Raw genomic sequence first — 25,999 nt, 5'->3', positions numbered from 1 at the left:
CTACACCGCCATCTGCATGAACATGGAAATATCTACACCGCCATCTGTACGAACATGGAAATATCTACACCGCCATCTGTATGAACATGTAAATATCTACACCGCCATCTGTATGAACATGGAAATATCTACACCGCTAACTGTATGAACATGCAAATGTCTACACCGCTATCTGTATGAACATGGATATATCTACACCGTTATCTGTATGAACATGGAAATATCTACACCGCTATCTGTATGAACATGGAAATATCTACACCGCTATCTGTATGAATATGCAAATATCTACACAGCTCTCTGTATATCAATGGAAATATCTACACTGCTATCTCTATAAACATGGAAATATCTACACAGCTATCTGTAAAAACATGGAAATATCTACACCGCAACCGGTATGAACATGGAAATATCTGCACTGCCATCCGTGCGAACATGGAAACATCTACACCGCCATCTGTATGTACATGGAAATATCTACACCACCATCAGTATGAACATGGAAATATCTACACCGCCATCTGTATGAACATGGAAATATCTACACCACCATCTGTATGAACATGGAAATATCGACAAAGCTAACTGTATGAACATGGAAATATCTACACCGCTATCAGCATGAACATGGAAATATCTACACCGCTATCTGTATGAACATGCAAATATCTACACAGCTATCTGTATATCAACGGAAATATCTACACTGCCATCTCTATAAACATGGAAATGACTACATTGCTATCTGTATAAACATGGATATACCTACACCGCCATCTCTATGAACATGGAAATAACTACAGCGCCATCTCTATGAACATGCAAATAACTACACCGCCATTTGTATGAACATGGAAATATCTACACCGCCATCTGTATGAACATGGAATTATCTTCACCGCCATCTGTATGAATATGGAAATATCTACACCGCTATGTGTATGAACATGGAAATATCTACACCGCTATCTGTATGAACATGGAAATATCTACACAGTTAACTGCATATACATCGAAATATCTACACAGCTTTCTCTATAAACAGGGAAATAACTACACCGCTATCTCTAAAAACATGGAAATATCTACACCGCTATGTGTATCAACATGGAAATATCTACACCGCTATCTGTGTAAATATGGAAATATCTACACCGCCATCTGTATGAACATGGAAATATCTACACCGCCATCTCTATAAACGTTGAAATATCTACACCGCTGTTTGTATGAACATGGAAATAACTACACTGCTATCTGTATAAAATTGGAATAACCTGCACTGCTATCTCTATAAACATGGAAATATCTACACCGCTATCTGTATAAACAAGACAATATCTAGACCGCCATCTCTATAAACTTGTAAATATCTACAGCGCTATCTGTATAAACATGGAAATATCTACACCGCTATCTGTATAAACATGGAAATATCTTAACCGCTATCTGTATAAACACGGAAAGATCTACAACACTGTCTCTACAAACTTGGAAATAACTACACCACTATCTCTATAAACATGGAAATATCTAGAGCGCCATCTCTATAAACATAGAAATATCTACACCGCTATCTGTAAAAACATGGAAATACCTCCACCGCTATCTGTATGAACATGGAAATATCTACACCGCTATCTGTATGAACATGGAAATATCTACACTGCTATCTGTATAAACATGAAAATATCCACACCACTATATGCATAAACATGGAAATATCCACACTGCTATCTGTATAAACATGGAAATATCAACACCGCTATCTGTATAAACATGGAAGTATCTACACCGCTCTCTGTATAATCATTGAAATATCCACACCGCTATCTGTGTAAACATGGAAATAACTTCACCGCTATCTGTATAAACATGGAAATATCTACACCATTATCTCTACAAACATGTAAATATCTACAACGCTATCTGTGTAAACATGGAAAGGTCTACACCACTATCTGTGTAAACATGGAAATATCTACACCGCCATCTCTACGAACATGGAAATATCTACACCGCCATCTGTATGAACATGTAAATATCTACACCGCCATCTGTATGAACATGGAAATATATACTCCGCTAACTGTATGAACATGGAAATATCAACAAGGCTATCTGTATGAACATGGAAATATCTACACCGTTATCTGTATGAACATGGAAATATCTACACCGCTATCTGTATGAACATGGAAATATCTACACCGCTATCTGTATAAACATGGAAATTTCTACACCGCTATCTGTATGAACATGCAAATATCTACACAGCTATCTGTATATCAAAGGAAATATCTACACTGCAATCTCTATAAACATGGAAATAACTACACTGCTATCTGTATAAACATGGAAATATCTACACCGCCACCTGTATGAACATGGAAATATCTACACTGCCATCCGTATGAACCTGGAAATATCTACACCGCCATCTGTATGAACATGTAAATATCTACACCGCCATGAGTGTGAACATGGAAATATCTACACCGCTAACTGTATGAACATGGAAATATCTACACCGCTATCTGTATGAACATGGAAATATCTACACCGCCATTTGTATGAACATGGAAATATCTACACCGCCGTCTCTATGAACATGGAAATATCTAAACCGCCATGTGTATGAACATGGAAATATCTACACCGCCATCTGAATGAACATGGAAATATCTTCACCGCCATCTGTATGAACATGAAAATAACTACACCGCCATCTCTACAAAGGTGAAAATATCTATACCGCTATCTGTATGAACATGGATAAAATCACCCTGCTATCTGTATATACATGCAAATACCTACAACGCTATCTCTATAAACATGGAGATAACTACACCGCTATCTCTATAAACATGGAAATAACTACAGCGCCATCTCTATGAACATGCAAATAACTACACCGCCATTTGTATGAACATGGAAATATCTACACCGCCATCTGTATGAACATGGAATTAACTTCACCGCCATCTGTATGAACTTGGAAATATCTACACCGCTATGTGTATGAACATGGAAATATCTACACCGCTATCTGTATGAACATGGAAATATCTACACAGTTAACTGCATATACATCGAAATATCTACACAGCTTTCTCTATAAACAAGGAAATACCTACACCGCTATCTCTAAAAACATGGAAATATCTAGACCGCCATCTCTATAAACATAGAAATATCTACACCGCTATCTGTAAAAACATGGAAATACCTCCACCGCTATCTGTATGAACTCGGAAATATCTACACTGCTATCTGTATAAAATTGGAATTATCTACATCACTATCTCTATAAACATGGAAATACCTACACCGCTCTCTGTATAAACATGGAAATATCTACACCGCTATCTATATAAACATGGAAATATCTTCATCGCTATCTCTATAAACATGGAAATATCTACAACGCTGTCTCTATAAACTTGGAAATAACTACACCACTATCTCTATAAACATGGAAATATCTAGACCGCCATCTCTATAAACATGGAAATATCTACACCAACATCTGTATAAACATGGAAATATCTATACCGCTATCTGCATAAACAAGGAAATATCTACACCGCCATCTATATGAACATGGAAATATCTACACCGCCATCTGTACGAACATGGAAATATCTACACCGCCATCTGTATGAACATGTAAATAACTACACTGCCATCTGTATGAACACGGAAATATCTACACCGCTAACTGTAGGAACATGGAAATATCTGCACCGCTATCTGTATGAACATGGAAATATCTACACCGTTATCTGTATGAACATGGAAATATCTACACCGCTCTCTGTATGAACATGAAAATATCTACACCGCTATGTGTATGAACATGGAAATATCTACACCGATATCTGTATGAACATGCAAATCTCTTCAAAGCTATCTGTATATCAATGAAAATATCTACACTGCTATCTCTATAAACATGGAAATAACTAGACTGCTATCTGTATAAACATGGAAATATCTACACCGCCATCTCTATGAACATGGAAATATCTTCACCGCCATTTGTATGAAGTTGGAAATATCTACACCGCCATGTGTATGAACATGGAAATATCTTCACCGCCATCTGTATGAACATGGATATATCTACACTGGCATCTGGATGAACATGGAAATAACTACACCGCTATCTGCATGAACATGGAAATATCTACACAGCTATCTGCATGTACATGGAAATATCTACACAGATTTCTCTATAAATATGGAAATAACTACAGCATTATCTCTATAAACTTCGAAATACCTACACCACCATCAGTATGAACATGGAAATATCTACACCGCCATCTGTACGAACATGGACATATATACACCGCCATCTGTATTAAGATGGAAATATCTACACCGCTATCTGTATAAGCATGGAAATATCTGCACCACTATCTGTATAAACATGGAAATATCCTCACCGCTATCTGTATAAACATGGAAATATCCACACCGCTATCTGTGTAAACATGGAAATGTCTACACCGCTATCTGTGAAAACATGAAAATATCTACACCGCCATCTCTATAAGCATGGAAATATCTACACCGCCATCTGTATGAACATGGAAATATCTACACCGCCATCTCTATAAACGTGGAAATATCTCCACCGCTATCTGTATGAACTTAGAAATATCTACACTGCTATCTGCATGAACATGGAAATATCTACACCGCTATCTGTAAGAACATGGAAATATCTACACCGCTATCTGCATGAAAATGGAAATATCTACACAGCTATCTGCATATACATGGAAATCTCTACACAGATTTCTCAATAAATATGGAAATAACTACAGCCCTATCTCTATAAACTTCAAAATATCTACACCGCCATCTGTATGAACATGGAAATATGTACAACGCCATCTGTATGAACATGGACATATCTACACCGCCATCTGTATTAACATGGAAATATCTACACCGCTATCTGTATAAACATGGAAATATCTGCCCAACTATCTGTATAAACATGGAAATATCCGCACCACTATCAGTATAAACATGGAAATATCGACACCGCTATCTGTATGAACATGGAAATATCTACACCGCTATCTGTATGAACATGCAAATATCTACACACCTATCTGTATATCAATGGAAATATCTACACTGCTATCTCTATAAACATGGAAATAACTACACTGCTATCTGTATAAACATGGAAATATCTACACCGCCATCTGTATGAACATGAAAATATCTACGCAGCTATCTGCATATACATGGAAATATCTACACAGATTTCTCTATAAATATGGAAATAACTACAGCGCTATCTCTATAAACTTCGAAATATCTACACCGCCATCTGTATGAACATGGAAATATCTACACCGCCATCTGTACGAACATGGACATACCTACACCGCCATCTGTATTAAGATGGAAATGTCTACACCGCTATCTTTATAAACATGGAAATATCTGCACCACTATCTCTATAAACAAGGAAATACCCGCACCGCTATCTGTATGAACATGCAAATATCTACAGAGCTATCTGTATATCAATGGAAATATCTACACTGCTATCTCTATAAACATGGAAATAACTACACTGCTATCTGCATAAGCATGGAAATATCTACACCGCCACCTGTATGAACATGGAAATACCTCCACTGCCATTCGTACGAACATGGAAATATCTACACGGCCATCTGTATGAACCTGTAAATATCTACACCGCCACCTGTATGAAAATGGAAATATCTACACCGCTACCTGTATGAACATGGAAATATCTACACCGCTATCTCTATGAACATGGAAATATCTACACCGCCATCACTATAAACGTGAAAATATCTACACCGCTATCGGTATGAACTTGGAAATATCTACACTGCTATCTGTATAAAATTGAAATTATCTACACCACTATTTCTATAAACATGGAAATATCTACACTGTTATCTGTATAAACATGGAAATATCTACACCGCTATCTGTATAAACATGGAAATCTCTTCACCGCTATCTGTATAAACATGGAAATATCTACAACACTGTCTCTATAAACTTGGAAATAACTACACCACTATCTCAATAAACATGGAAATATCTACACCGCAAACTGTATGAACATGGAAATATCTACACCGCTATCTGTATGAACATGGAAATATCTACACCGCTATCTGTATGAACATGGAAATATCTACACGGCTATATGTATGAACATGGAAATATCTACACCGCCATCTCTATAAACGTGAAAATATCTAAACCGCTATCGGTATGAACGTGGAAATATCTACACTGCTATCTGTATAAAATTGAAATTATCTACACCACTATCTCTATGAACATGGAAATATCTACACTGTTATCTGTATAAACATGGAAATATCTTCACCGCTATCTGTATAAACATGGAAATATCTACAACGCTGTCTCTATAAACTTGGAAATAACTACACCAGTATCTCTATAAACATGGAAATATCTACACCGCTAACTGTATGAACATGGAAATATCTACAACGCTATCTGTATGAACATGGAAATATCTACACCGCTATCTGTATGAACATGGAAATATCTACACCGCTATCTGTATGAACATGGAAATATCTACAACGCTATCTTTATGAACATGGAAATATCTACAGCGCTATCTGTATAAACAAGCAAATATCTACACAGCTATCTGTAAATCAATGGAAATATCTACACTGCTATCTCAATAAACATGGAAATAACTACACTCCTATCTGTATAAACATGGAAATATCTACACCGCCATCTCTTTGAACATGGAAATATCTACACCGCCATTTGTGTGAACATGAAAATATCTACACCGCCATCTCTATGAACATGGAAATATCTACACCGCCATTTGTATGAACATGGAAATATCTACACCGCCGTCTGTATGAACATGGAAATATCTTCACCACCATCTGTATGAACATGGATATATCTACACCGGCATCTGGATGAACATGGAAATATCTACACCGCTTATGTGCATGAACATGGAAATATCTACACAGCTATCTGAATATACGTGGAAATATCTATACAGATTTCTCTATAAATATGGAAATTACAGCGCTATCTCTATAAAACTCGAAATATCTACACCGCCATCTGTATGAACATGGAAATATCTACACTGCCATCTGTACAAACATGGACATATCTACACTGCCATCTGTATTAAGATGGAAATATCTACACCGCTATCTGTATAAACTTGGAAATATCTGCCCAACTATCTGTATAAACATGGAAATATCCGCACTGCTATCTGTATAAACATGGAAATATCTACACTGCTATCTGCATAAACACGGAAATATCCGCACCGCTATCTGTGTAAACATGGAAATGTCTACAGCGCTATCTGTGTAAACATGGAAATATCTACACAGCCATCTGTGTAAACATGAAAATATCTACACCGCCATCCCCATAAACATGGAAATATCTTCACCACCATCTGTATAAACATGGAAATATCTATACCGCTATCTGCATAAACATGGAAATATCTGCACCACCACCTCTATGAACATGGAAATATGTACACCGCCATCTGTACGAACATGGAAATATCTACACCGCCATCTGTATGAACATGTAAATATCTACACCGCCATCTGTATGAACATGGAAATATCTACACCGCCATCTGTATGAACATGGAAATATCTACACCGCTATCGGTATGAACATGGAAATATCTACACCGCCATCTGTACGAACATGGAAATACCTACACCGCCATCTGTATGAACATGTAAATATCTACACCGCTATCTGTATGAACATGCAAATATCTACACAGCTATCTGTATATCAATGGAAATATCTACATTGCTATCTCTATAAACATGGAAATAACTACACTGCTATCTGTATAAACATGGAAATATCTACAGCGCCACCTGTACGAACACGGAAATATGTACACTGCCATCCATACGAACATGGAAATATCTACACTGCCATCTGTATGAACATGTAAATATCTACACCGCCATCTGTATGAACATGGAAATATCTACACCGCTACCTGTATGAACATGGAAATATCTACACCGCTATCTGTGTGAACATGGAAATATCTACACCGCTAACTGTATGAACATGGAAATATCTACACCGCCATCTGTGTGAACATGGAAATATCTACACCGCCATCTGTATGAACATGGAAATATCTACACCGCTATCTGTGAGAACATGGAAATATCTACACCGCTATCTGTATTAACATGGAAATATCTACACTGGTATCTGTATGAACATGGAAATATCTACACCGCAATCTGTATGAACATGGAAATATCTACACCGCTATCTGAATAAACATGCAAATACCTTCACAGCTATCTGTATACCAATGGATATATCTACACTGCTGTCTCTATTAACATGGAAATAACTACACTTCTATCTGTATAAACATGGAAATATCTACACCGCCATCTCTATGAACATGGAAATATCTACACCGCCACTTGTATGAACACGGAAATAACTACACCGCCATCTCTACGAACACGGAAATATATACACCGCCATTTGTATGAACATAGAAATATCTACACCGCCATCTGTGTAAACATGAAAATATCTACACCGCCATCTCTATAAACATGGGAATACACCGCCATCTGTATGAACATGGAAATATCTACACCGCCATCTCTATAAACATGCAAATATCTACACCGCTATCTGTATGAACTTGCAAATATCTACACAGCTATCTGCATATACATGGAAATATCTACACAGATTTCTTTATAAATGTGGAAATAACTACTGGGCTATCTCTATAAACTTCGAAATATCTACACCGCCATCTGTATGAACATGGAAATATCTACACCGCCATCTGTACAAACATGGACCTATCTACAAAGCCATCTATATTAAGATGGAAATATCTACACCGCTATCTGTATAAACATGGAAATATCTTCCCAACTATCTGTATAAACATGGAAATATCCGCACCGCTATCTGTATAAACATGGAAATATCTACACCGCTATCTGCATAAACATGGAAATATCCACACCGCTATCTGTGTAAACATGGAAATGTCTACACCGCTATCTGTGTAAATAGGGAAATATCTACACCGCCATCTGTGTAAACATGAAAATATCTACACCGCCATCGCTATAAACATGGAAATATCTACACCACCATCTGTATGAACATGGAAATATCTACACCGCCATCTCTATAAACGTGGCAATATCCGCACAGCTATCTGTATGAACTTGGAAATATCTACAGTGCTCTCGGTATAAAATTGAAATTATCTACACCACTATCTCTATAAACACAGAAATATCTACACTGCTATCTGTATAAACATGGAAATATCTACACCGCTCTCTGTATAAACATGGAAATATCTTCACCGCTATCTGTATAAGCATGGAAATATCTACAGCGCTGTCTCTATAAACTTGGAAATAACTACACCACTATCTCTGTAAACATGGAAATATCTAGACCGACATCTCTATAAACATGGAAATATCTACACCACCATCTGTATAAACATGGAAATATCTATACCGCTATCTGCATAAGCATGGAAATGTCTACACCGCCATCTCTATGAACATGGAAATATCTACAACACCATCTGTACGAACCTGGAAATATCTACACCGCAATCTGTATGAACATGTAAATATCTACACCGCCATCTGTATGAACATGGAAATATCTACACCACTAACTGTATGAACATGGAAATATCTACACCGCTATCTGTATGAACAGGGAAATATCCACACCGTTATCTGTATGAACATGGAAATATCTACACCGCTATCTGTATGAACATGGAAATATCTTCACCGCCATCTGTGTAAACATGCATACACCTGCACCGCTATCTGTATAACCATGGAAATATCTACACCGCTATCTGTATGAAATTGGAAATATCTACACCGCTATCTGTTTGAACATGGATATATCTACACAGCCATCTGGATGAACACAGAAATATCTACACCGCTATCTGCATGAACATGGAAATATCTGCACCGCTATCTGTGTAAATATGCATACATCTTCACCGCAATCTGTATAAACATGGAAATATCTACACCGCTATCTGCATGAAAATGGAAATATCTACACAGCTATCTGCATATACATGGAAATATCTACACAGCTATCTCTTTACACATGGAAATAACTACACCGCTATCTGTATGAACATGGAAATATCTACACTGCCATCTGTATGAACACGGAAATATCTGCACGGCCATCTGTATGAACATATAAATATCTACACGGCCATCTGTATTAAGATGGAGATATCTACACCGGTATCTGTATAAACATGGAAATATCTACACCGCTATCTGTATGAACATGGAAATATCTACACCGCTATCTCTATAAACATGGAAATATCTACACCGCTACCTGTATAAACATGGAAATATCAGCACCGCTATCTGTATGAACAAGGAAATATCAGCCCCTCTATGTGTATGAACATGGAAATACCTACACCGCTATCTGTATGAACATGGAAATATCTACACCGCTATCTGTATGAACATGGAAATATCTACACCGCTATCTGTATAAACATGGAAATGTCTACAACACTATCTGTTTGAACATGGAAATATCTACACCGGTATCAGCATGAAAATGGAAATATCTACAAAGATATATGCATATACATGGAAATATCTATACAGCTATCTCTTTACAGATGGAAATAACTACACCGCTATCTCTATAAACATGGAAATATCTACACCGCCATCTGTATGAACATGGAAATATCTACACCGCCGTCTGTATGAACATATAAATATCTACACCGCCATCTGTATTAAGATGAAGATATCTACACCGCTATCTGTATAAACATGGAAATATCTACACCGCTATCTGTATAAACATGGAAATATCTACACCGCTATCAGTATAAACATGGAAATATCTACACCGCTACCTGTATAAACATGGAAAATCAGCACCGCAATCTGTATGAACATGGAAATATCTACACCACTATCTGTATGAACATAGAAATATCTATACCGCTATCTGTATGAACATGGAAATAGCTACACCGCTATCTGTATGAACATGGAAATGTCCACACCGCTATCTGTATGAACATGGAAATATCTGCACCGCCATCTGTATGAACATGGAAATATCTTCACCGCCATCTGTATGAACATGGATATATCTACACAGCCATCTGGATGAACATGGAAATATCTACACCGCTATATGTATGAACATGGAAATAGCTACACCGCTATCTGTATGAACATGGAAATATCTACACCGCTATCTGTATGAACATGGAAATATCTACACTGATATCTGTATGAACATGGAAATATATTCACCGCCATCTGTATGAACATGGATATATCTACACAGCCATCTAGATGAACATGGAAATATCTACACCGCTATCTGTATGAACATGGAAATATCTACACCGCTATCTGTGTAACCATGCATACATCTTCACCGCTATCAGTATAAACATGGAAATATCTACACCGCTATATGTATGAACATGGAAATATCTACACCGCTACCTGTTTGAACATGGAAATATCTACACCGGTATCAGCATGAAAATGGAAATATCTACAAAGCTATCTGCATATACATGGAAATATCTATACAGCTATCTCTTTACACATGGAAATAACTACACCGCTATCTCTATAAACATGGAAATATCTACACCGACATCTGTATGAACATGGAAATATCTACACCGCCGTCTGTATGAACATATAAATATCTACACCGCCATCTGTATTAAGATGAAGATATCTACACCGCTATCTGTATAAACATGGAAATATCTACACCGCTATCTGTATAAACATGGAAATATCTACACGCTATCTGTATAAACATGGAAATATCTACACCGCTACCTGTATAAACATGGAAATATCAGCATCGCAATCTGTATGAACATGGAAATATCTACACCGCTATCTGTATGAACATAGAAATATCTACACCGCTATCTGTAAGAACATGGAAATAGCTACACCGCTATCTGTATGAACATGGAAATGTCCACACCGCTATCTGTATGAACATGGAAATATCTACACCGCCATCTGTATGAACATGGAAATATCTACACAGCCATCTGGATGAACATGGAAATATCTACACTGCCATCTGTATGAACACGGAAATATCTGCACGGCCATCTGTATGAACATATAAATATCTACACGGCCATCTGTATTAAGATGGAGATATGTACACCGGTATCTGTATAAACATGGAAATATCTACACTGCTATCTGTATAAACATGGAAATATCTACACCGCTATCTCTATAAACATGGAAATATCTACACCGCTACCTGTATAAACATGGAAATATCAGCACCGCTATCTGAATGAACATGGAAATATCAGCCCCTCTATCTGTATGAACATGGAAATACCTACACCGCTATCTGTATGAACATGGAAATATCTACACCGCTATCTGTATGAACATGGAAATATCTTCACCGCCATCTGTATGAACATGGATATATCTACACAGCCATCTGGATGAACATGGAAATATCTACACCGCTATCTGTATGAACATGGAAATATCTACACCACTATCTGTTTGAACATGGAAATATCTACACCGGTATCAGCATGAAAATGGAAATATCTACAAAGCTATCTGCATATACATGGAAATAACTATACAGCTATCTCTTTACACATGGAAATAACTACACCGCTATCTCCATAAACATGGAAATATCTACACCGACATCTGTATGAACATGGAAATATCTACACCGCCGTCTGTATGAACATATAAATATCTACACCGCCATCTGTATTAAGATGAAGATATCTACACCGCTATCTGTATAAACATGGAAATATCTACACCGCTATCTGTATAAACATGGAAATATCTACACGCTATCTGTATAAACATGGAAATATCTACACCGCTACCTGTATAAACATGGAAATATCAGCACCGCAATCTGTATGAACATGGAAATATCTACACCGCTATCTGTATGAACATAGAAATATCTACACCGCTATCTGTAAGAACATGGAAATAGCTACACCGCTATCTGTATGAACATGGAAATGTCCACACCGCTATCTGTATGAACATGGAAATATCTACACCGCCATCTGTATGAACATGGAAATATCTACACAGCCATCTGGATGAACATGGAAATATCTACACCGCTATATGTATGAACATGGAAATAGCTACACCGCTATCTGTATGAACATGGAAATATCTGCACCGCTATCTGTATGAACATGGAAATATCTACACTGCTATCTGTATGAACATGGAAATATATTCACCGCCATCTCTATGAACATGGATATATCTACACAGCCATCTGGATGAACATGGAAATATCTACACCACTATCTGTATGAACATGGAAATATTTACACCGCTATCTGTGTAACCATGCATACTTCTTCACCGCTATCTGTATAAACATGGAAATATCTACACCGCTATCTGTATGAACATGGAAATATCTACGCCGCTATCTGTTTCAACTTGGAAATATCTACACCGCTATCTGCATGAAAATGGAAATATCTACACCGCTATCTGTATGAACATGGAAATATCTACACCGCTATCTGTATGAACATGGAAATAGCTACACCGCTATCTTTATGAACATGGAAATATCTACAACACTATCTGTATGAACATGGAAATATCTACACCGCTATCTGTATGAACATGGAAATATCTTCACCGCCATCTGTATGAACATGGATATATCTACACAGCCATCTGGATGAACATGGAAATATCTACACCGCTATCTGTTTGAACATGGAAATAGCTACACCGCTATCTGTATGAACATGGAAATATCTACACCGCTATCTGTATGAACATGGAAATATCTACACCGCTATCTGTATGAACATGGAAAAATCTTCACCGCCATCTGTATGAACATGGATATATCTACACAGCCATCTGGATGAACATTGAAATATCTACACAGCTATCTGTATGAACATGGAAATATATACACCGCTATCTGTGTAAACATGCATACATCTTCACCGCTATCTGTATAAACATGGAAATATCTACACCGCTATCTGTATGAACATGGAAATATCTACACCGCTATCTGTTTGAACATGGAAATATCTACACCGCTATCTGCATGAGAATGGAAATATCTACACAGCTATCTGCATATACCCTTAAATATCCACAAAGATATCTCTTTACACAAGGAAATAACTACACCGCTATCTCTATAAACATGGAAATATCTACACCGCCATCTGTATGAACATGGAAATATCTGCACCGCCATCTGTATGAACATATAAATATCTACACCGCCATCTGTATTAAGATGGAGATATCTACACCGCTATCTGTATAAACCTGGAAATATCTACACCGCTATCTGTGTAAACATGGAAATATCTACACCGCTTCCCGTAGAAACATGGAAATATCAGCACCACTATCTGTATGAACATGGAAATATCTACACCGCTGTCTGTACGAACATGGAAATATCTACACCGCTATCTGTATGAACATGGACATAGCTACACAGCTCTCTGTATGAACATGGAAATATCTACACCACTATCTGTATGAACATGGAAATATCTACACCGCTATCTGTATGAACATGGATATATCTACACAGCCATCTGGATGAACATGGAAATATCTACACCGCTATCTGTATGAACATTGAAATATCTACACCGCTATCTGTGTAAACATGCATACATCTTCACCGCTATCTGTATAAACATGGAAATATCTACACAGCTATCTGTATGAACATGGAAATAGCTACACCGCTATTTGTATGAACATGGAAATATCTACACCGCTATTTATATGAACATGGATATATCTACACAGCCATCTGTATGAACGTGGAAATATCTACACCGCTATCTGTGTAAACATGCATACATCTTCACTGCTATCTGTATAAACATGGAAATATCTACACCGCTATCTGTATGAACATGGAAATATCTAAACCGCTATCTCTATGCACAAGGAAATATCTACACCGCTATCTGTTTGAACATGGAAATATTTACACCGCTATCTGCATGAAAATGGAAATATCTACACTGCTATCTGCATATACATGGAAATATCGACACAGCTATCTCTTTACACATGGAAATAACTACACCGCTATCTGTATGAACATGGAAATATCTACACCGCTATCTGTATGAACAAGGAAATATCAACACCGCTATCTGTATGAACATGGAAATATCTTCACCGCCATCTGTATGAACATGGATGTATCTACACAGCCATCTGGATGAACATGGAAATATCTACACCGCTATTTGTATGAACATGGAAATAGCTACACCTCTATCTGTATGAACATGGAAATACCTACACCGCTATCTGTATGAACATGGAAAGATCTACACCGCTATCTGTATGAACATGGAAATATCTTCACCGCCATCTGTATGAAGATGGATATATCTACACAGCCATCTGGATGAACATGGAAATATCTACACCGCTATCTGTATGAACATGGAAATATATACACCGCTATCTGCATAAACATGCATACGTCTTCACCGCTATCTGTATAAACATGGAAATATCTACACCGCTATCTGTATGAACATGGAAATAACTACACCGCTATCTGTTTGAACATGGAAATATCTACACCGCTATCTGCATGAAAATGGAAATTTCTACACAGCTATCTGCATATACATGGAAATGTCTACAAAGCTATTTCTTTACACATGGAAATAGCTACTCCGCTGTCTCTATAAACATGGAAATATCTACACCGCCATCTGTATGAACATGGAAATATCTGCACCGCCATCTGTATGAACATATAAATATCTACACCGCCATCTGTATTAAAATGGAGATATCTACACCGCTATCTGTATAAACATGGAAATATCTACACCGCTATCTGTATAAACATGGAAATATCTACACCGCTATCTGTTTAAACATGGAAATATCTACACCGCTTCATGTATAAACAAGGAAATATCAGCACCGCTATCTGTGTGAACATGGAAATATCTACACAGCCATCTGGATGAACATGGAAATATCTACACCGCTATCTGTATGAACATGGAAATAGCTACATCGCTATCTGTATGAACATGGAAATAGCTACACCGCTATCTGTATAAACATGGAAATATCTACACCGCTATCTGTATGAACATGGAAATATCTACACCGCTATCTGTTTGAACATGGAAATATCTACACCGCTATCTGCATGAGAATGGAAATATCTACACAGCTATCTGCATATACCCGGAAATATCCACAAAGATATCTCTTTACACAAGGAAATAACTACACCGCTATCTCTATAAACATGGAAATATCTACACCGCCATCTGTATGAACATGGAAATATCTGCACCGCCATCTGTATGAACATATAAATATCTACACCGCCATCTGTATTAAGATGGAGATATCTACACCGCTATCTGTATAAACCTGGAAATATCTACACCGCTATCTGTATAAACATGGAAATATCTTAACCGCTATGGGTATAAACATGGAAATATCTAGACCGCCATCTCTATAAACATTGAAATATCTACACCACCATCTGTATAAACATGGAAATACCTATACCGCTACCTGCATAAACATGGAAATATCTACACCGTCATCTCCATGAACATGGAAATATCTACACCGCCATCTGTACGAACATGGAAATATCTACACCGCCATCTGTATGAACATGTAAATATCTGCACCGCCATCTGTAGGAACATGGAAATATCTACACCGCTAACTGTATGAACATGGAAATATCTACACCGCCATCTCTATGATCATGGAAATATCTACACCGCCATTTGTATGAACATGGAAATATCTACACCGCCATTTGTATGAACTTGGAAATATCTTCACCGCCATCTGTATGAACATGGATATATCTACACCGGCATCTGGATGAACATGGAAATATCTACAACGCTATCTGCATGAACATGGAAATATCTACACCGCTATCTGTATAAACATGGAAATATCTACACCGCTACCTGTATAAACATGGAAATATCAGCACCGCTATCTGAATGAACATGGAAATATCAGCCCCTCTATCTGTATGAACATGGAAATACCTACACCGCTATCTGTATGAACATGGAAATATCTACACCGCTATCTGTATGAACATGGAAATATCTTCACCGCCATCTGTATGAACATGGATATATCTACACAGCCATCTGGATGAACATGGAAATATCTACACCGCTATCTGTATGAACATGGAAATATCTACACCACTATCTGTTTGAACATGGAAATATCTACACCGGTATCAGCATGAAAATGGAGATATCTACAAAGCTATCTGCATATACATGGAAATAACTATACAGCTATCTCTTTACACATGGAAATAACTACACCGCTATCTCCATAAACATGGAAATATCTACACCGACATCTGTATGAACATGGAAATATCTACACCGCCGTCTGTATGAACATATAAATATCTACACCGCCATCTGTATTAAGATGAAGATATCTACACCGCTATCTGTATAAACATGGAAATATCTACACCGCTATCTGTATAAACATGGAAATATCTACACGCTATCTGTATAAACATGGAAATATCTACACCGCTACCTGTATAAACATGGAAATATCAGCACCGCAATCTGTATGAACATGGAAATATCTACACCGCTATCTGTATGATCATAGAAATATCTACACCGCTATCTGTAAGAACATGGAAATAGCTACACCGCTATCTGTATGAACATGGAAATGTCCACACCGCTATCTGTATGAACATGGAAATATCTACACCGCCATCTGTATGAACATGGAAATATCTACACAGCCATCTGGATGAACATGGAAATATCTACACCGCTATATGTATGAACATGGAAATAGCTACACCGCTATCTGTATGAACATGGAAATATCTGCACCGCTATCTGTATGAACATGGAAATATCTACACTGCTATCTGTATGAACATGGAAATATATTCACCGCCATCTCTATGAACATGGATATATCTACACAGCCATCTGGATGAACATGGAAATATCTACACCACTATCTGTATGAACATGGAAATATTTACACCGCTATCTGTGTAACCATGCATACTTCTTCACCGCTATCTGTATAAACATGGAAATATCTACACCGCTATCTGTATGAACATGGAAATATCTACGCCGCTATCTGTTTCAACTTGGAAATATCTACACCGCTATCTGCATGAAAATGGAAATATCTACACCGCTATCTGTATGAACATGGAAATATCTACACCGCTATCTGTATGAACATGGAAATAGCTACACCGCTATCTTTATGAACATGGAAATATCTACAACACTATCTGTATGAACATGGAAATATCTACACCGCTATCTGTATGAACATGGAAATATCTTCACCGCCATCTGTATGAACATGGATATATCTACACAGCCATCTGGATGAACATGGAAATATCTACACCGCTATCTGTTTGAACATGGAAATAGCTACACCGCTATCTGTATGAACATGGAAATATCTACACCGCTATCTGTATGAACATGGAAATATCTACACCGCTATCTGTATGAACATGGAAAAATCTTCACCGCCATCTGTATGAACATGGATATATCTACACAGCCATCTGGATGAACATTGAAATATCTACACAGCTATCTGTATGAACATGGAAATATATACACCGCTATCTGTGTAAACATGCATACATCTTCACCGCTATCTGTATAAACATGGAAATATCTACACCGCTATCTGTATGAACATGGAAATATCTACACCGCTATCTGTTTGAACATGGAAATATCTACACCGCTATCTGCATGAGAATGGAAATATCTACACAGCTATCTGCATATACCCTTAAATATCCACAAAGATATCTCTTTACACAAGGAAATAACTACACCGCTATCTCTATAAACATGGAAATATCTACACCGCCATCTGTATGAACATGGAAATATCTGCACCGCCATCTGTATGAACATATAAATATCTACACCGCCATCTGTATTAAGATGGAGATATCTACACCGCTATCTGTATAAACCTGGAAATATCTACACCGCTATCTGTGTAAACATGGAAATATCTACACCGCTTCCCGTAGAAACATGGAAATATCAGCACCACTATCTGTATGAACATGGAAATATCTACACCGCTGTCTGTACGAACATGGAAATATCTACACCGCTATCTGTATGAACATGGACATAGCTACACCGCTCTCTGTATGAACATGGAAATATCTACACCACTATCTGTATGAACATGGAAATATCTACACCGCTATCTGTATGAACATGGATATATCTACACAGCCATCTGGATGAACATGGAAATATCTACACCGCTATCTGTATGAACATTGAAATATCTACACCGCTATCTGTGTAAACATGCATACATCTTCACCGCTATCTGTATAAACATGGAAATATCTACACAGCTATCTGTATGAACATGGAAATAGCTACACCGCTATCTGTATGAACATGGAAATATCTACACCGCTATTTGTATGAACATGGATATATCTACACAGCCATCTGTATGAACGTGGAAATATCTACACCGCTATCTGTGTAAACATGCATACATCTTCACTGCTGTCTGTATAAACATGGAAATATCTACACCGCTATCTGTATGAACATGGAAATATCTAAACCGCTATCTCTATGCACAAGGAAATATCTACACCGCTATCTGTTTGAACATGGAAATATTTACACCGCTATCTGCATGAAAATGGAAATATCTACACTGCTATCTGCATATACATGGAAATATCGACACAGCTATCTCTTTACACATGGAAATAACTACACCGCTATCTGTATGAACATGGAAATATCTACACCGCTATCTGTATGAACAAGGAAATATCAACACCGCTATCTGTATGAACATGGAAATATCTTCACCGCCATCTGTATGAACATGGATATATCTACACAGCCATCTGGATGAACATGGAAATATCTACACCGCTATTTGTATGAACATGGAAATAGCTACACCTCTATCTGTATGAACATGGAAATACCTACACCGCTATCTGTATGAACATGGAAAGATCTACACCGCTATCTGTATGAACATGGAAATATCTTCACCGCCATCTGTATGAAGATGGATATATCTACACAGCCATCTGGATGAACATGGAAATATCTACACCGCTATCTGTATGAACATGGAAATATATACACCGCTATCTGCATAAACATGCATACGTCTTCACCGCTATCTGTATAAACATGGAAATATCTACACCGCTATCTGTATGAACATGGAAATAACTACACCGCTATCTGTTTGAACATGGAAATATCTACACCGCTATCTGCATGAAAATGGAAATTTCTACACAGCTATCTGCATATACATGGAAATGTCTACAAAGCTATTTCTTTACACATGGAAATAGCTACTCCGCTGTCTCTATAAACATGGAAATATCTACACCGCCATCTGTATGAACATGGAAATATCTGCACCGCCATCTGTATGAACATATAAATATCTACACCGCCATCTGTATTAAAATGGAGATATCTACACCGCTATCTGTATAAACATGGAAATATCTACACCGCTATCTGTATAAACATGGAAATATCTACACCGCTATCTGTTTAAACATGGAAATATCTACACCGCTTCATGTATAAACAAGGAAATATCAGCACCGCTATCTGTGTGAACATGGAAATATCTACACAGCCATCTGGATGAACATGGAAATATCTACACCGCTATCTGTATGAACATGGAAATAGCTACACCGCTATCTGTATGAACATGGAAATAGCTACACCGCTATCTGTATAAACATGGAAATATCTACACTGCTATCTGTATGAACATGGAAATATCTACACCGCTATCTGTTTGAACATGGAAATATCTACACCGCTATCTGCATGAGAATGGAAATATCTACACAGCTATCTGCATATACCCGGAAATATCCACAAAGATATCTCTTTACACAAGGAAATAACTACACCGCTATCTCTATAAACATGGAAATATCTACACCGCCATCTGTATGAACATGGAAATATCTGCACCGCCATCTGTATGAACATATAAATATCTACACCGCCATCTGTATTAAGATGGAGATATCTACACCGCTATCTGTATAAACCTGGAAATATCTACACCGCTATCTGTGTAAACATGGAAATATCTACACCGCTTCCCGTAGAAACATGGAAATATCAGCACCACTATCTGTATGAAAATGGAAATATCTACACCGCTGTCTGTACGAACATGGAAATATCTACACCGCTATCTGTATGAACATGGAAATAGCTACACCGCTCTCTGTATGAACATGGAAATATCTACACCACTATCTGTATGAACATGGAAATATCTACACCGCTATCTGTATGAACATGGATATATCTACACAGCCATCTGGATGAACATGGAAATATCTACACCGCTATCTGTATGAACATTGAAATATCTACACCGCTATCTGTGTAAACATGCATACATCTTCACCGCTATCTGTATAAACATGGAAATATCTACACAGCTATCTGTATGAACATGGAAATAGCTACACCGCTATCTGTATGAACATGGAAATATCTACACCGCTATTTGTATGAACATGGATATATCTACACAGCCATCTGTATGAACATGGAAATATCTACACCGCTATCTGTGTAAACATGCATACATCTTCACTGCTATCTGTATAAACATGGAAATATCTACACCGCTATCTGTATGAACATGGAAATATCTAAACCGCTATCTCTATGCACAAGGAAATATCAACACCGCTATCTGTTTGAACATGGAAATATTTACACCGCTATCTGCATGAAAATGGAAATATCTACACTGCTATCTGCATATACATGGAAATATCGACACAGCTATCTCTTTACACATGGAAATAACTACACCGCTATCTGTATGAACATGGAAATATCTACACCGCTATCTGTATGAACAAGGAAATATCAACACCGCTATCTGTATGAACATGGAAATATCTTCACCGCCATCTGTATGAACATGGATATATCTACACAGCCATCTGGATGAACATGGAAATATCTACACCGCTATTTGTATGAACATGGAAATAGCTACACCTCTATCTGTATGAACATGGAAATACCTACACCGCTATCTGTATGAACATGGAAAGATCTACACCGCTATCTGTATGAACATGGAAATATCTTCACCGCCATCTGTATGAAGATGGATATATCTACACAGCCATCTGGATGAACATGGAAATATCTACACCGCTATCTGTATGAACATGGAAATATCTACACCGCTATCTGCATAAACATGCATACGTCTTCACCGCTATCTGTATAAACATGGAAATATCTACACCGCTATCTGTATGAACATGGAAATAACTACACCGCTATCTGTTTGAACATGGAAATATCTACACCGCTATCTGCATGAAAATGGAAATTTCTACACAGCTATCTGCATATACATGGAAATATCTACAAAGCTATTTCTTTACACATGGAAATAGCTACTCCGCTGTCTCTATAAACATGGAAATATCTACACCGCCATCTGTATGAACATGGAAATATCTGCACCGCCATCTGTATGAACATATAAATATCTACACCGCCATCTGTATTAAGATGGAGATATCTACACCGCTATCTGTATAAACATGGAAATATCTACACCGCTATATCTGTATAAACATGGAAATATCTACACCGCTATCTGTATAAACATGGAAATATCTACACCGCTTCATGTATAAACAAGGAAATATCAGCACCGCTATCTGTATGAACATGGAAATATCTACACAGCCATCTGGATGAACATGGAAATATCTACACCGCTATCTGTATGAACATGGAAATAGCTACACCGCTATCTGTATGAACATGGAAATAGCTACACCGCTATCTGTATAAACATGGAAATATCTACACCGCTATCTGTATGAACATGGAAATATCTACACCGCTATCTGTTTGAACATGGAAATATCTACACCGCTATCTGCATGAGAATGGAAATATCTACACCGCTATCTGTTTGAACATGGAAATATCTACACTGCTATCTGCATGAGAATGGAAATATCTACACCGCTATCTGTTTGAACATGGAAATATCTACACCGCTATCTGCATGAGAATGGAAATATCTACACAGCTATCTGCATATACCCGGAAATATCCACAAAGATATCTCTTTACACAAGGAAATAACTACACCGCTATCTCTATAAACATGGAAATATCTACACCGCCATCTGTATGAACATGGAAATATCTGCACCGCCATCTGTATGAACATATAAATATCTACACCGCCATCTGTATTAAGATGGAGATATCTACACCGTTATCTGTATAAACCTGGAAATATCTACATCGCTATCTGTTTAAACATGGAAATATCTACACCGCTTCCCGTATAAACATGGAAATATCAGCACCACTATCTGTATGAACATGGAAATATCTACACCGCTGTCTGTACGAACACGGAAATATCTACACCGCTATCTGTATGAACATGGAAATAGCTACACCGCTCTCTGTATGAACATGGAAATATCTACACCACTATCTGTATGAACATGGAAATATCTACACCGCTATCTGTATGAACATGGATATATCTACACAGCCATCTGGATGAACATGGAAATATCTACACCGCTATCTGTATGAACATTGAAATATCTACACCGCTATCTGTGTAAACATGCATACATCTTCACCGCTATCTGTATAAACATGGAAATATCTACACAGCTATCTGTATGAACATGGAAATAGCTACACCGCTATCTGTATGAACATGGAAATATCTACACCGCTATTTGTATGAACATGGATATATCTACACAGCAATCTGTATGAACATGGAAATATCTACACCGCTATCTGTGTAAACATGCATACATCTTCACTGCTATCTGTATAAACATGGAAATATCTACACCGCTATCTGTATGAACATGGAAATATCTAAACCGCTATCTCTATGCACAAGGAAATATCTACACCGCTATCTGTTTGAACATGGAAATATTTACACCGCTATCTGCATGAAAATGGAAATATCTACACTGCTATCTGCATATACATGGAAATATCGACACAGCTATCTCTTTACACATGGAAATAACTACACCGCTATCTGTATGAACATGGAAATATCTACACCGCTATCTGTATGAACAAGGAAATATCAACACCGCTATCTGTATGAACATGGAAATATCTTCACCGCCATCTGTATGAACATGGATATATCTACACAGCCATCTGGATGAACATGGAAATATCTACACCGCTATTTGTATGAACATGGAAATAGCTACACCTCTATCTGTATGAACATGGAAATACCTACACCGCTATCTGTATGAACATGGAAAGATCTACACCGCTATCTGTATGAACATGGAAATATCTTCACCGCCATCTGTATGAAGATGGATATATCTACACAGCCATCTGGATGAACATGGAAATATCTACACCGCTATCTGTATGAACATGGAAATATCTACACCGCTATCTGCATAAACATGCATACGTCTTCACCGCTATCTGTATAAACATGGAAATATCTACACCGCTATCTGTATGAACATGGAAATAACTACACCGCTATCTGTTTGAACATGGAAATATCTACACCGCTATCTGCATGAAAATGGAAATTTCTACACAGCTATCTGCATATACATGGAAATATCTACAAAGCTATTTCTTTACACATGGAAATAGCTACTCCGCTGTCTCTATAAACATGGAAATATCTACACCGCCATCTGTATGAACATGGAAATATCTGCACCGCCATCTGTATGAACATATAAATATCTACACCGCCATCTGTATTAAGATGGAGATATCTACACCGCTATCTGTATAAACATGGAAATATCTACACCGCTATCTGTATAAACATGGAAATATCTACACCGCTATCTGTATAAACATGGAAATATCTACACCGCTTCATGTATAAACAAGGAAATATCAGCACCGCTATCTGTATGAACATGGAAATATCTACACAGCCATCTGGATGAACATGGAAATATCTACACCGCTATCTGTATGAACATGGAAATAGCTACACCGCTATCTGTATGAACATGGAAATAGCTACACCGCTATCTGTATAAACATGGAAATATCTACACCGCAATCTGTATGAACATGGAAATATCTACACCGCTATCTGTTTGAACATGGAAATATCTACACCGCTATCTGCATGAGAATGGAAATATCTACACAGCTATCTGCATATACCCGGAAATATCCACAAAGATATCTCTTTACACAAGGAAATAGCTACACCGCTATCTGTATGAACATGGAAATATCTACACCGCTATCTGCATAAACATGAATACGTCTTCACCGCTATCTGTATAAACATGGAAATATCTACACCGCTATCTGTATGACCATTTAAATATCTACACCGCTATCTGTTTGAACATGGAAATATCTACACCGCTATCTGCATGAAAATGGAAATTTCTACACAGCTATCTGCATATACATGGAAATATCTACAAAGCTATTTCTTTACACATGGAAATATCTACTCCGCTGTCTCTATAAACATGGAAATATCTACACCGCCATCTGTATGAACATGGAAATATCTGCACCGCCATCTGTATGAACATATAAATATCTACACCGCCATCTGTATTAAGATGGAGATATCTACACCGCTATCTGTATAAACATGGAAATATCTACACCGCTATCTGTATAAACATGGAAATATCTACACCGCTATCTGTATAAACA

The sequence above is a fragment of the Gorilla gorilla genome, chromosome X, assembly GCF_029281585.2.
Source record: "Gorilla gorilla gorilla isolate KB3781 chromosome X, NHGRI_mGorGor1-v2.1_pri, whole genome shotgun sequence".
Classification (NCBI taxonomy): Eukaryota; Metazoa; Chordata; class Mammalia; order Primates; family Hominidae; genus Gorilla; species Gorilla gorilla.
Note: the sequence above shows the minus strand (reverse complement) of the source record.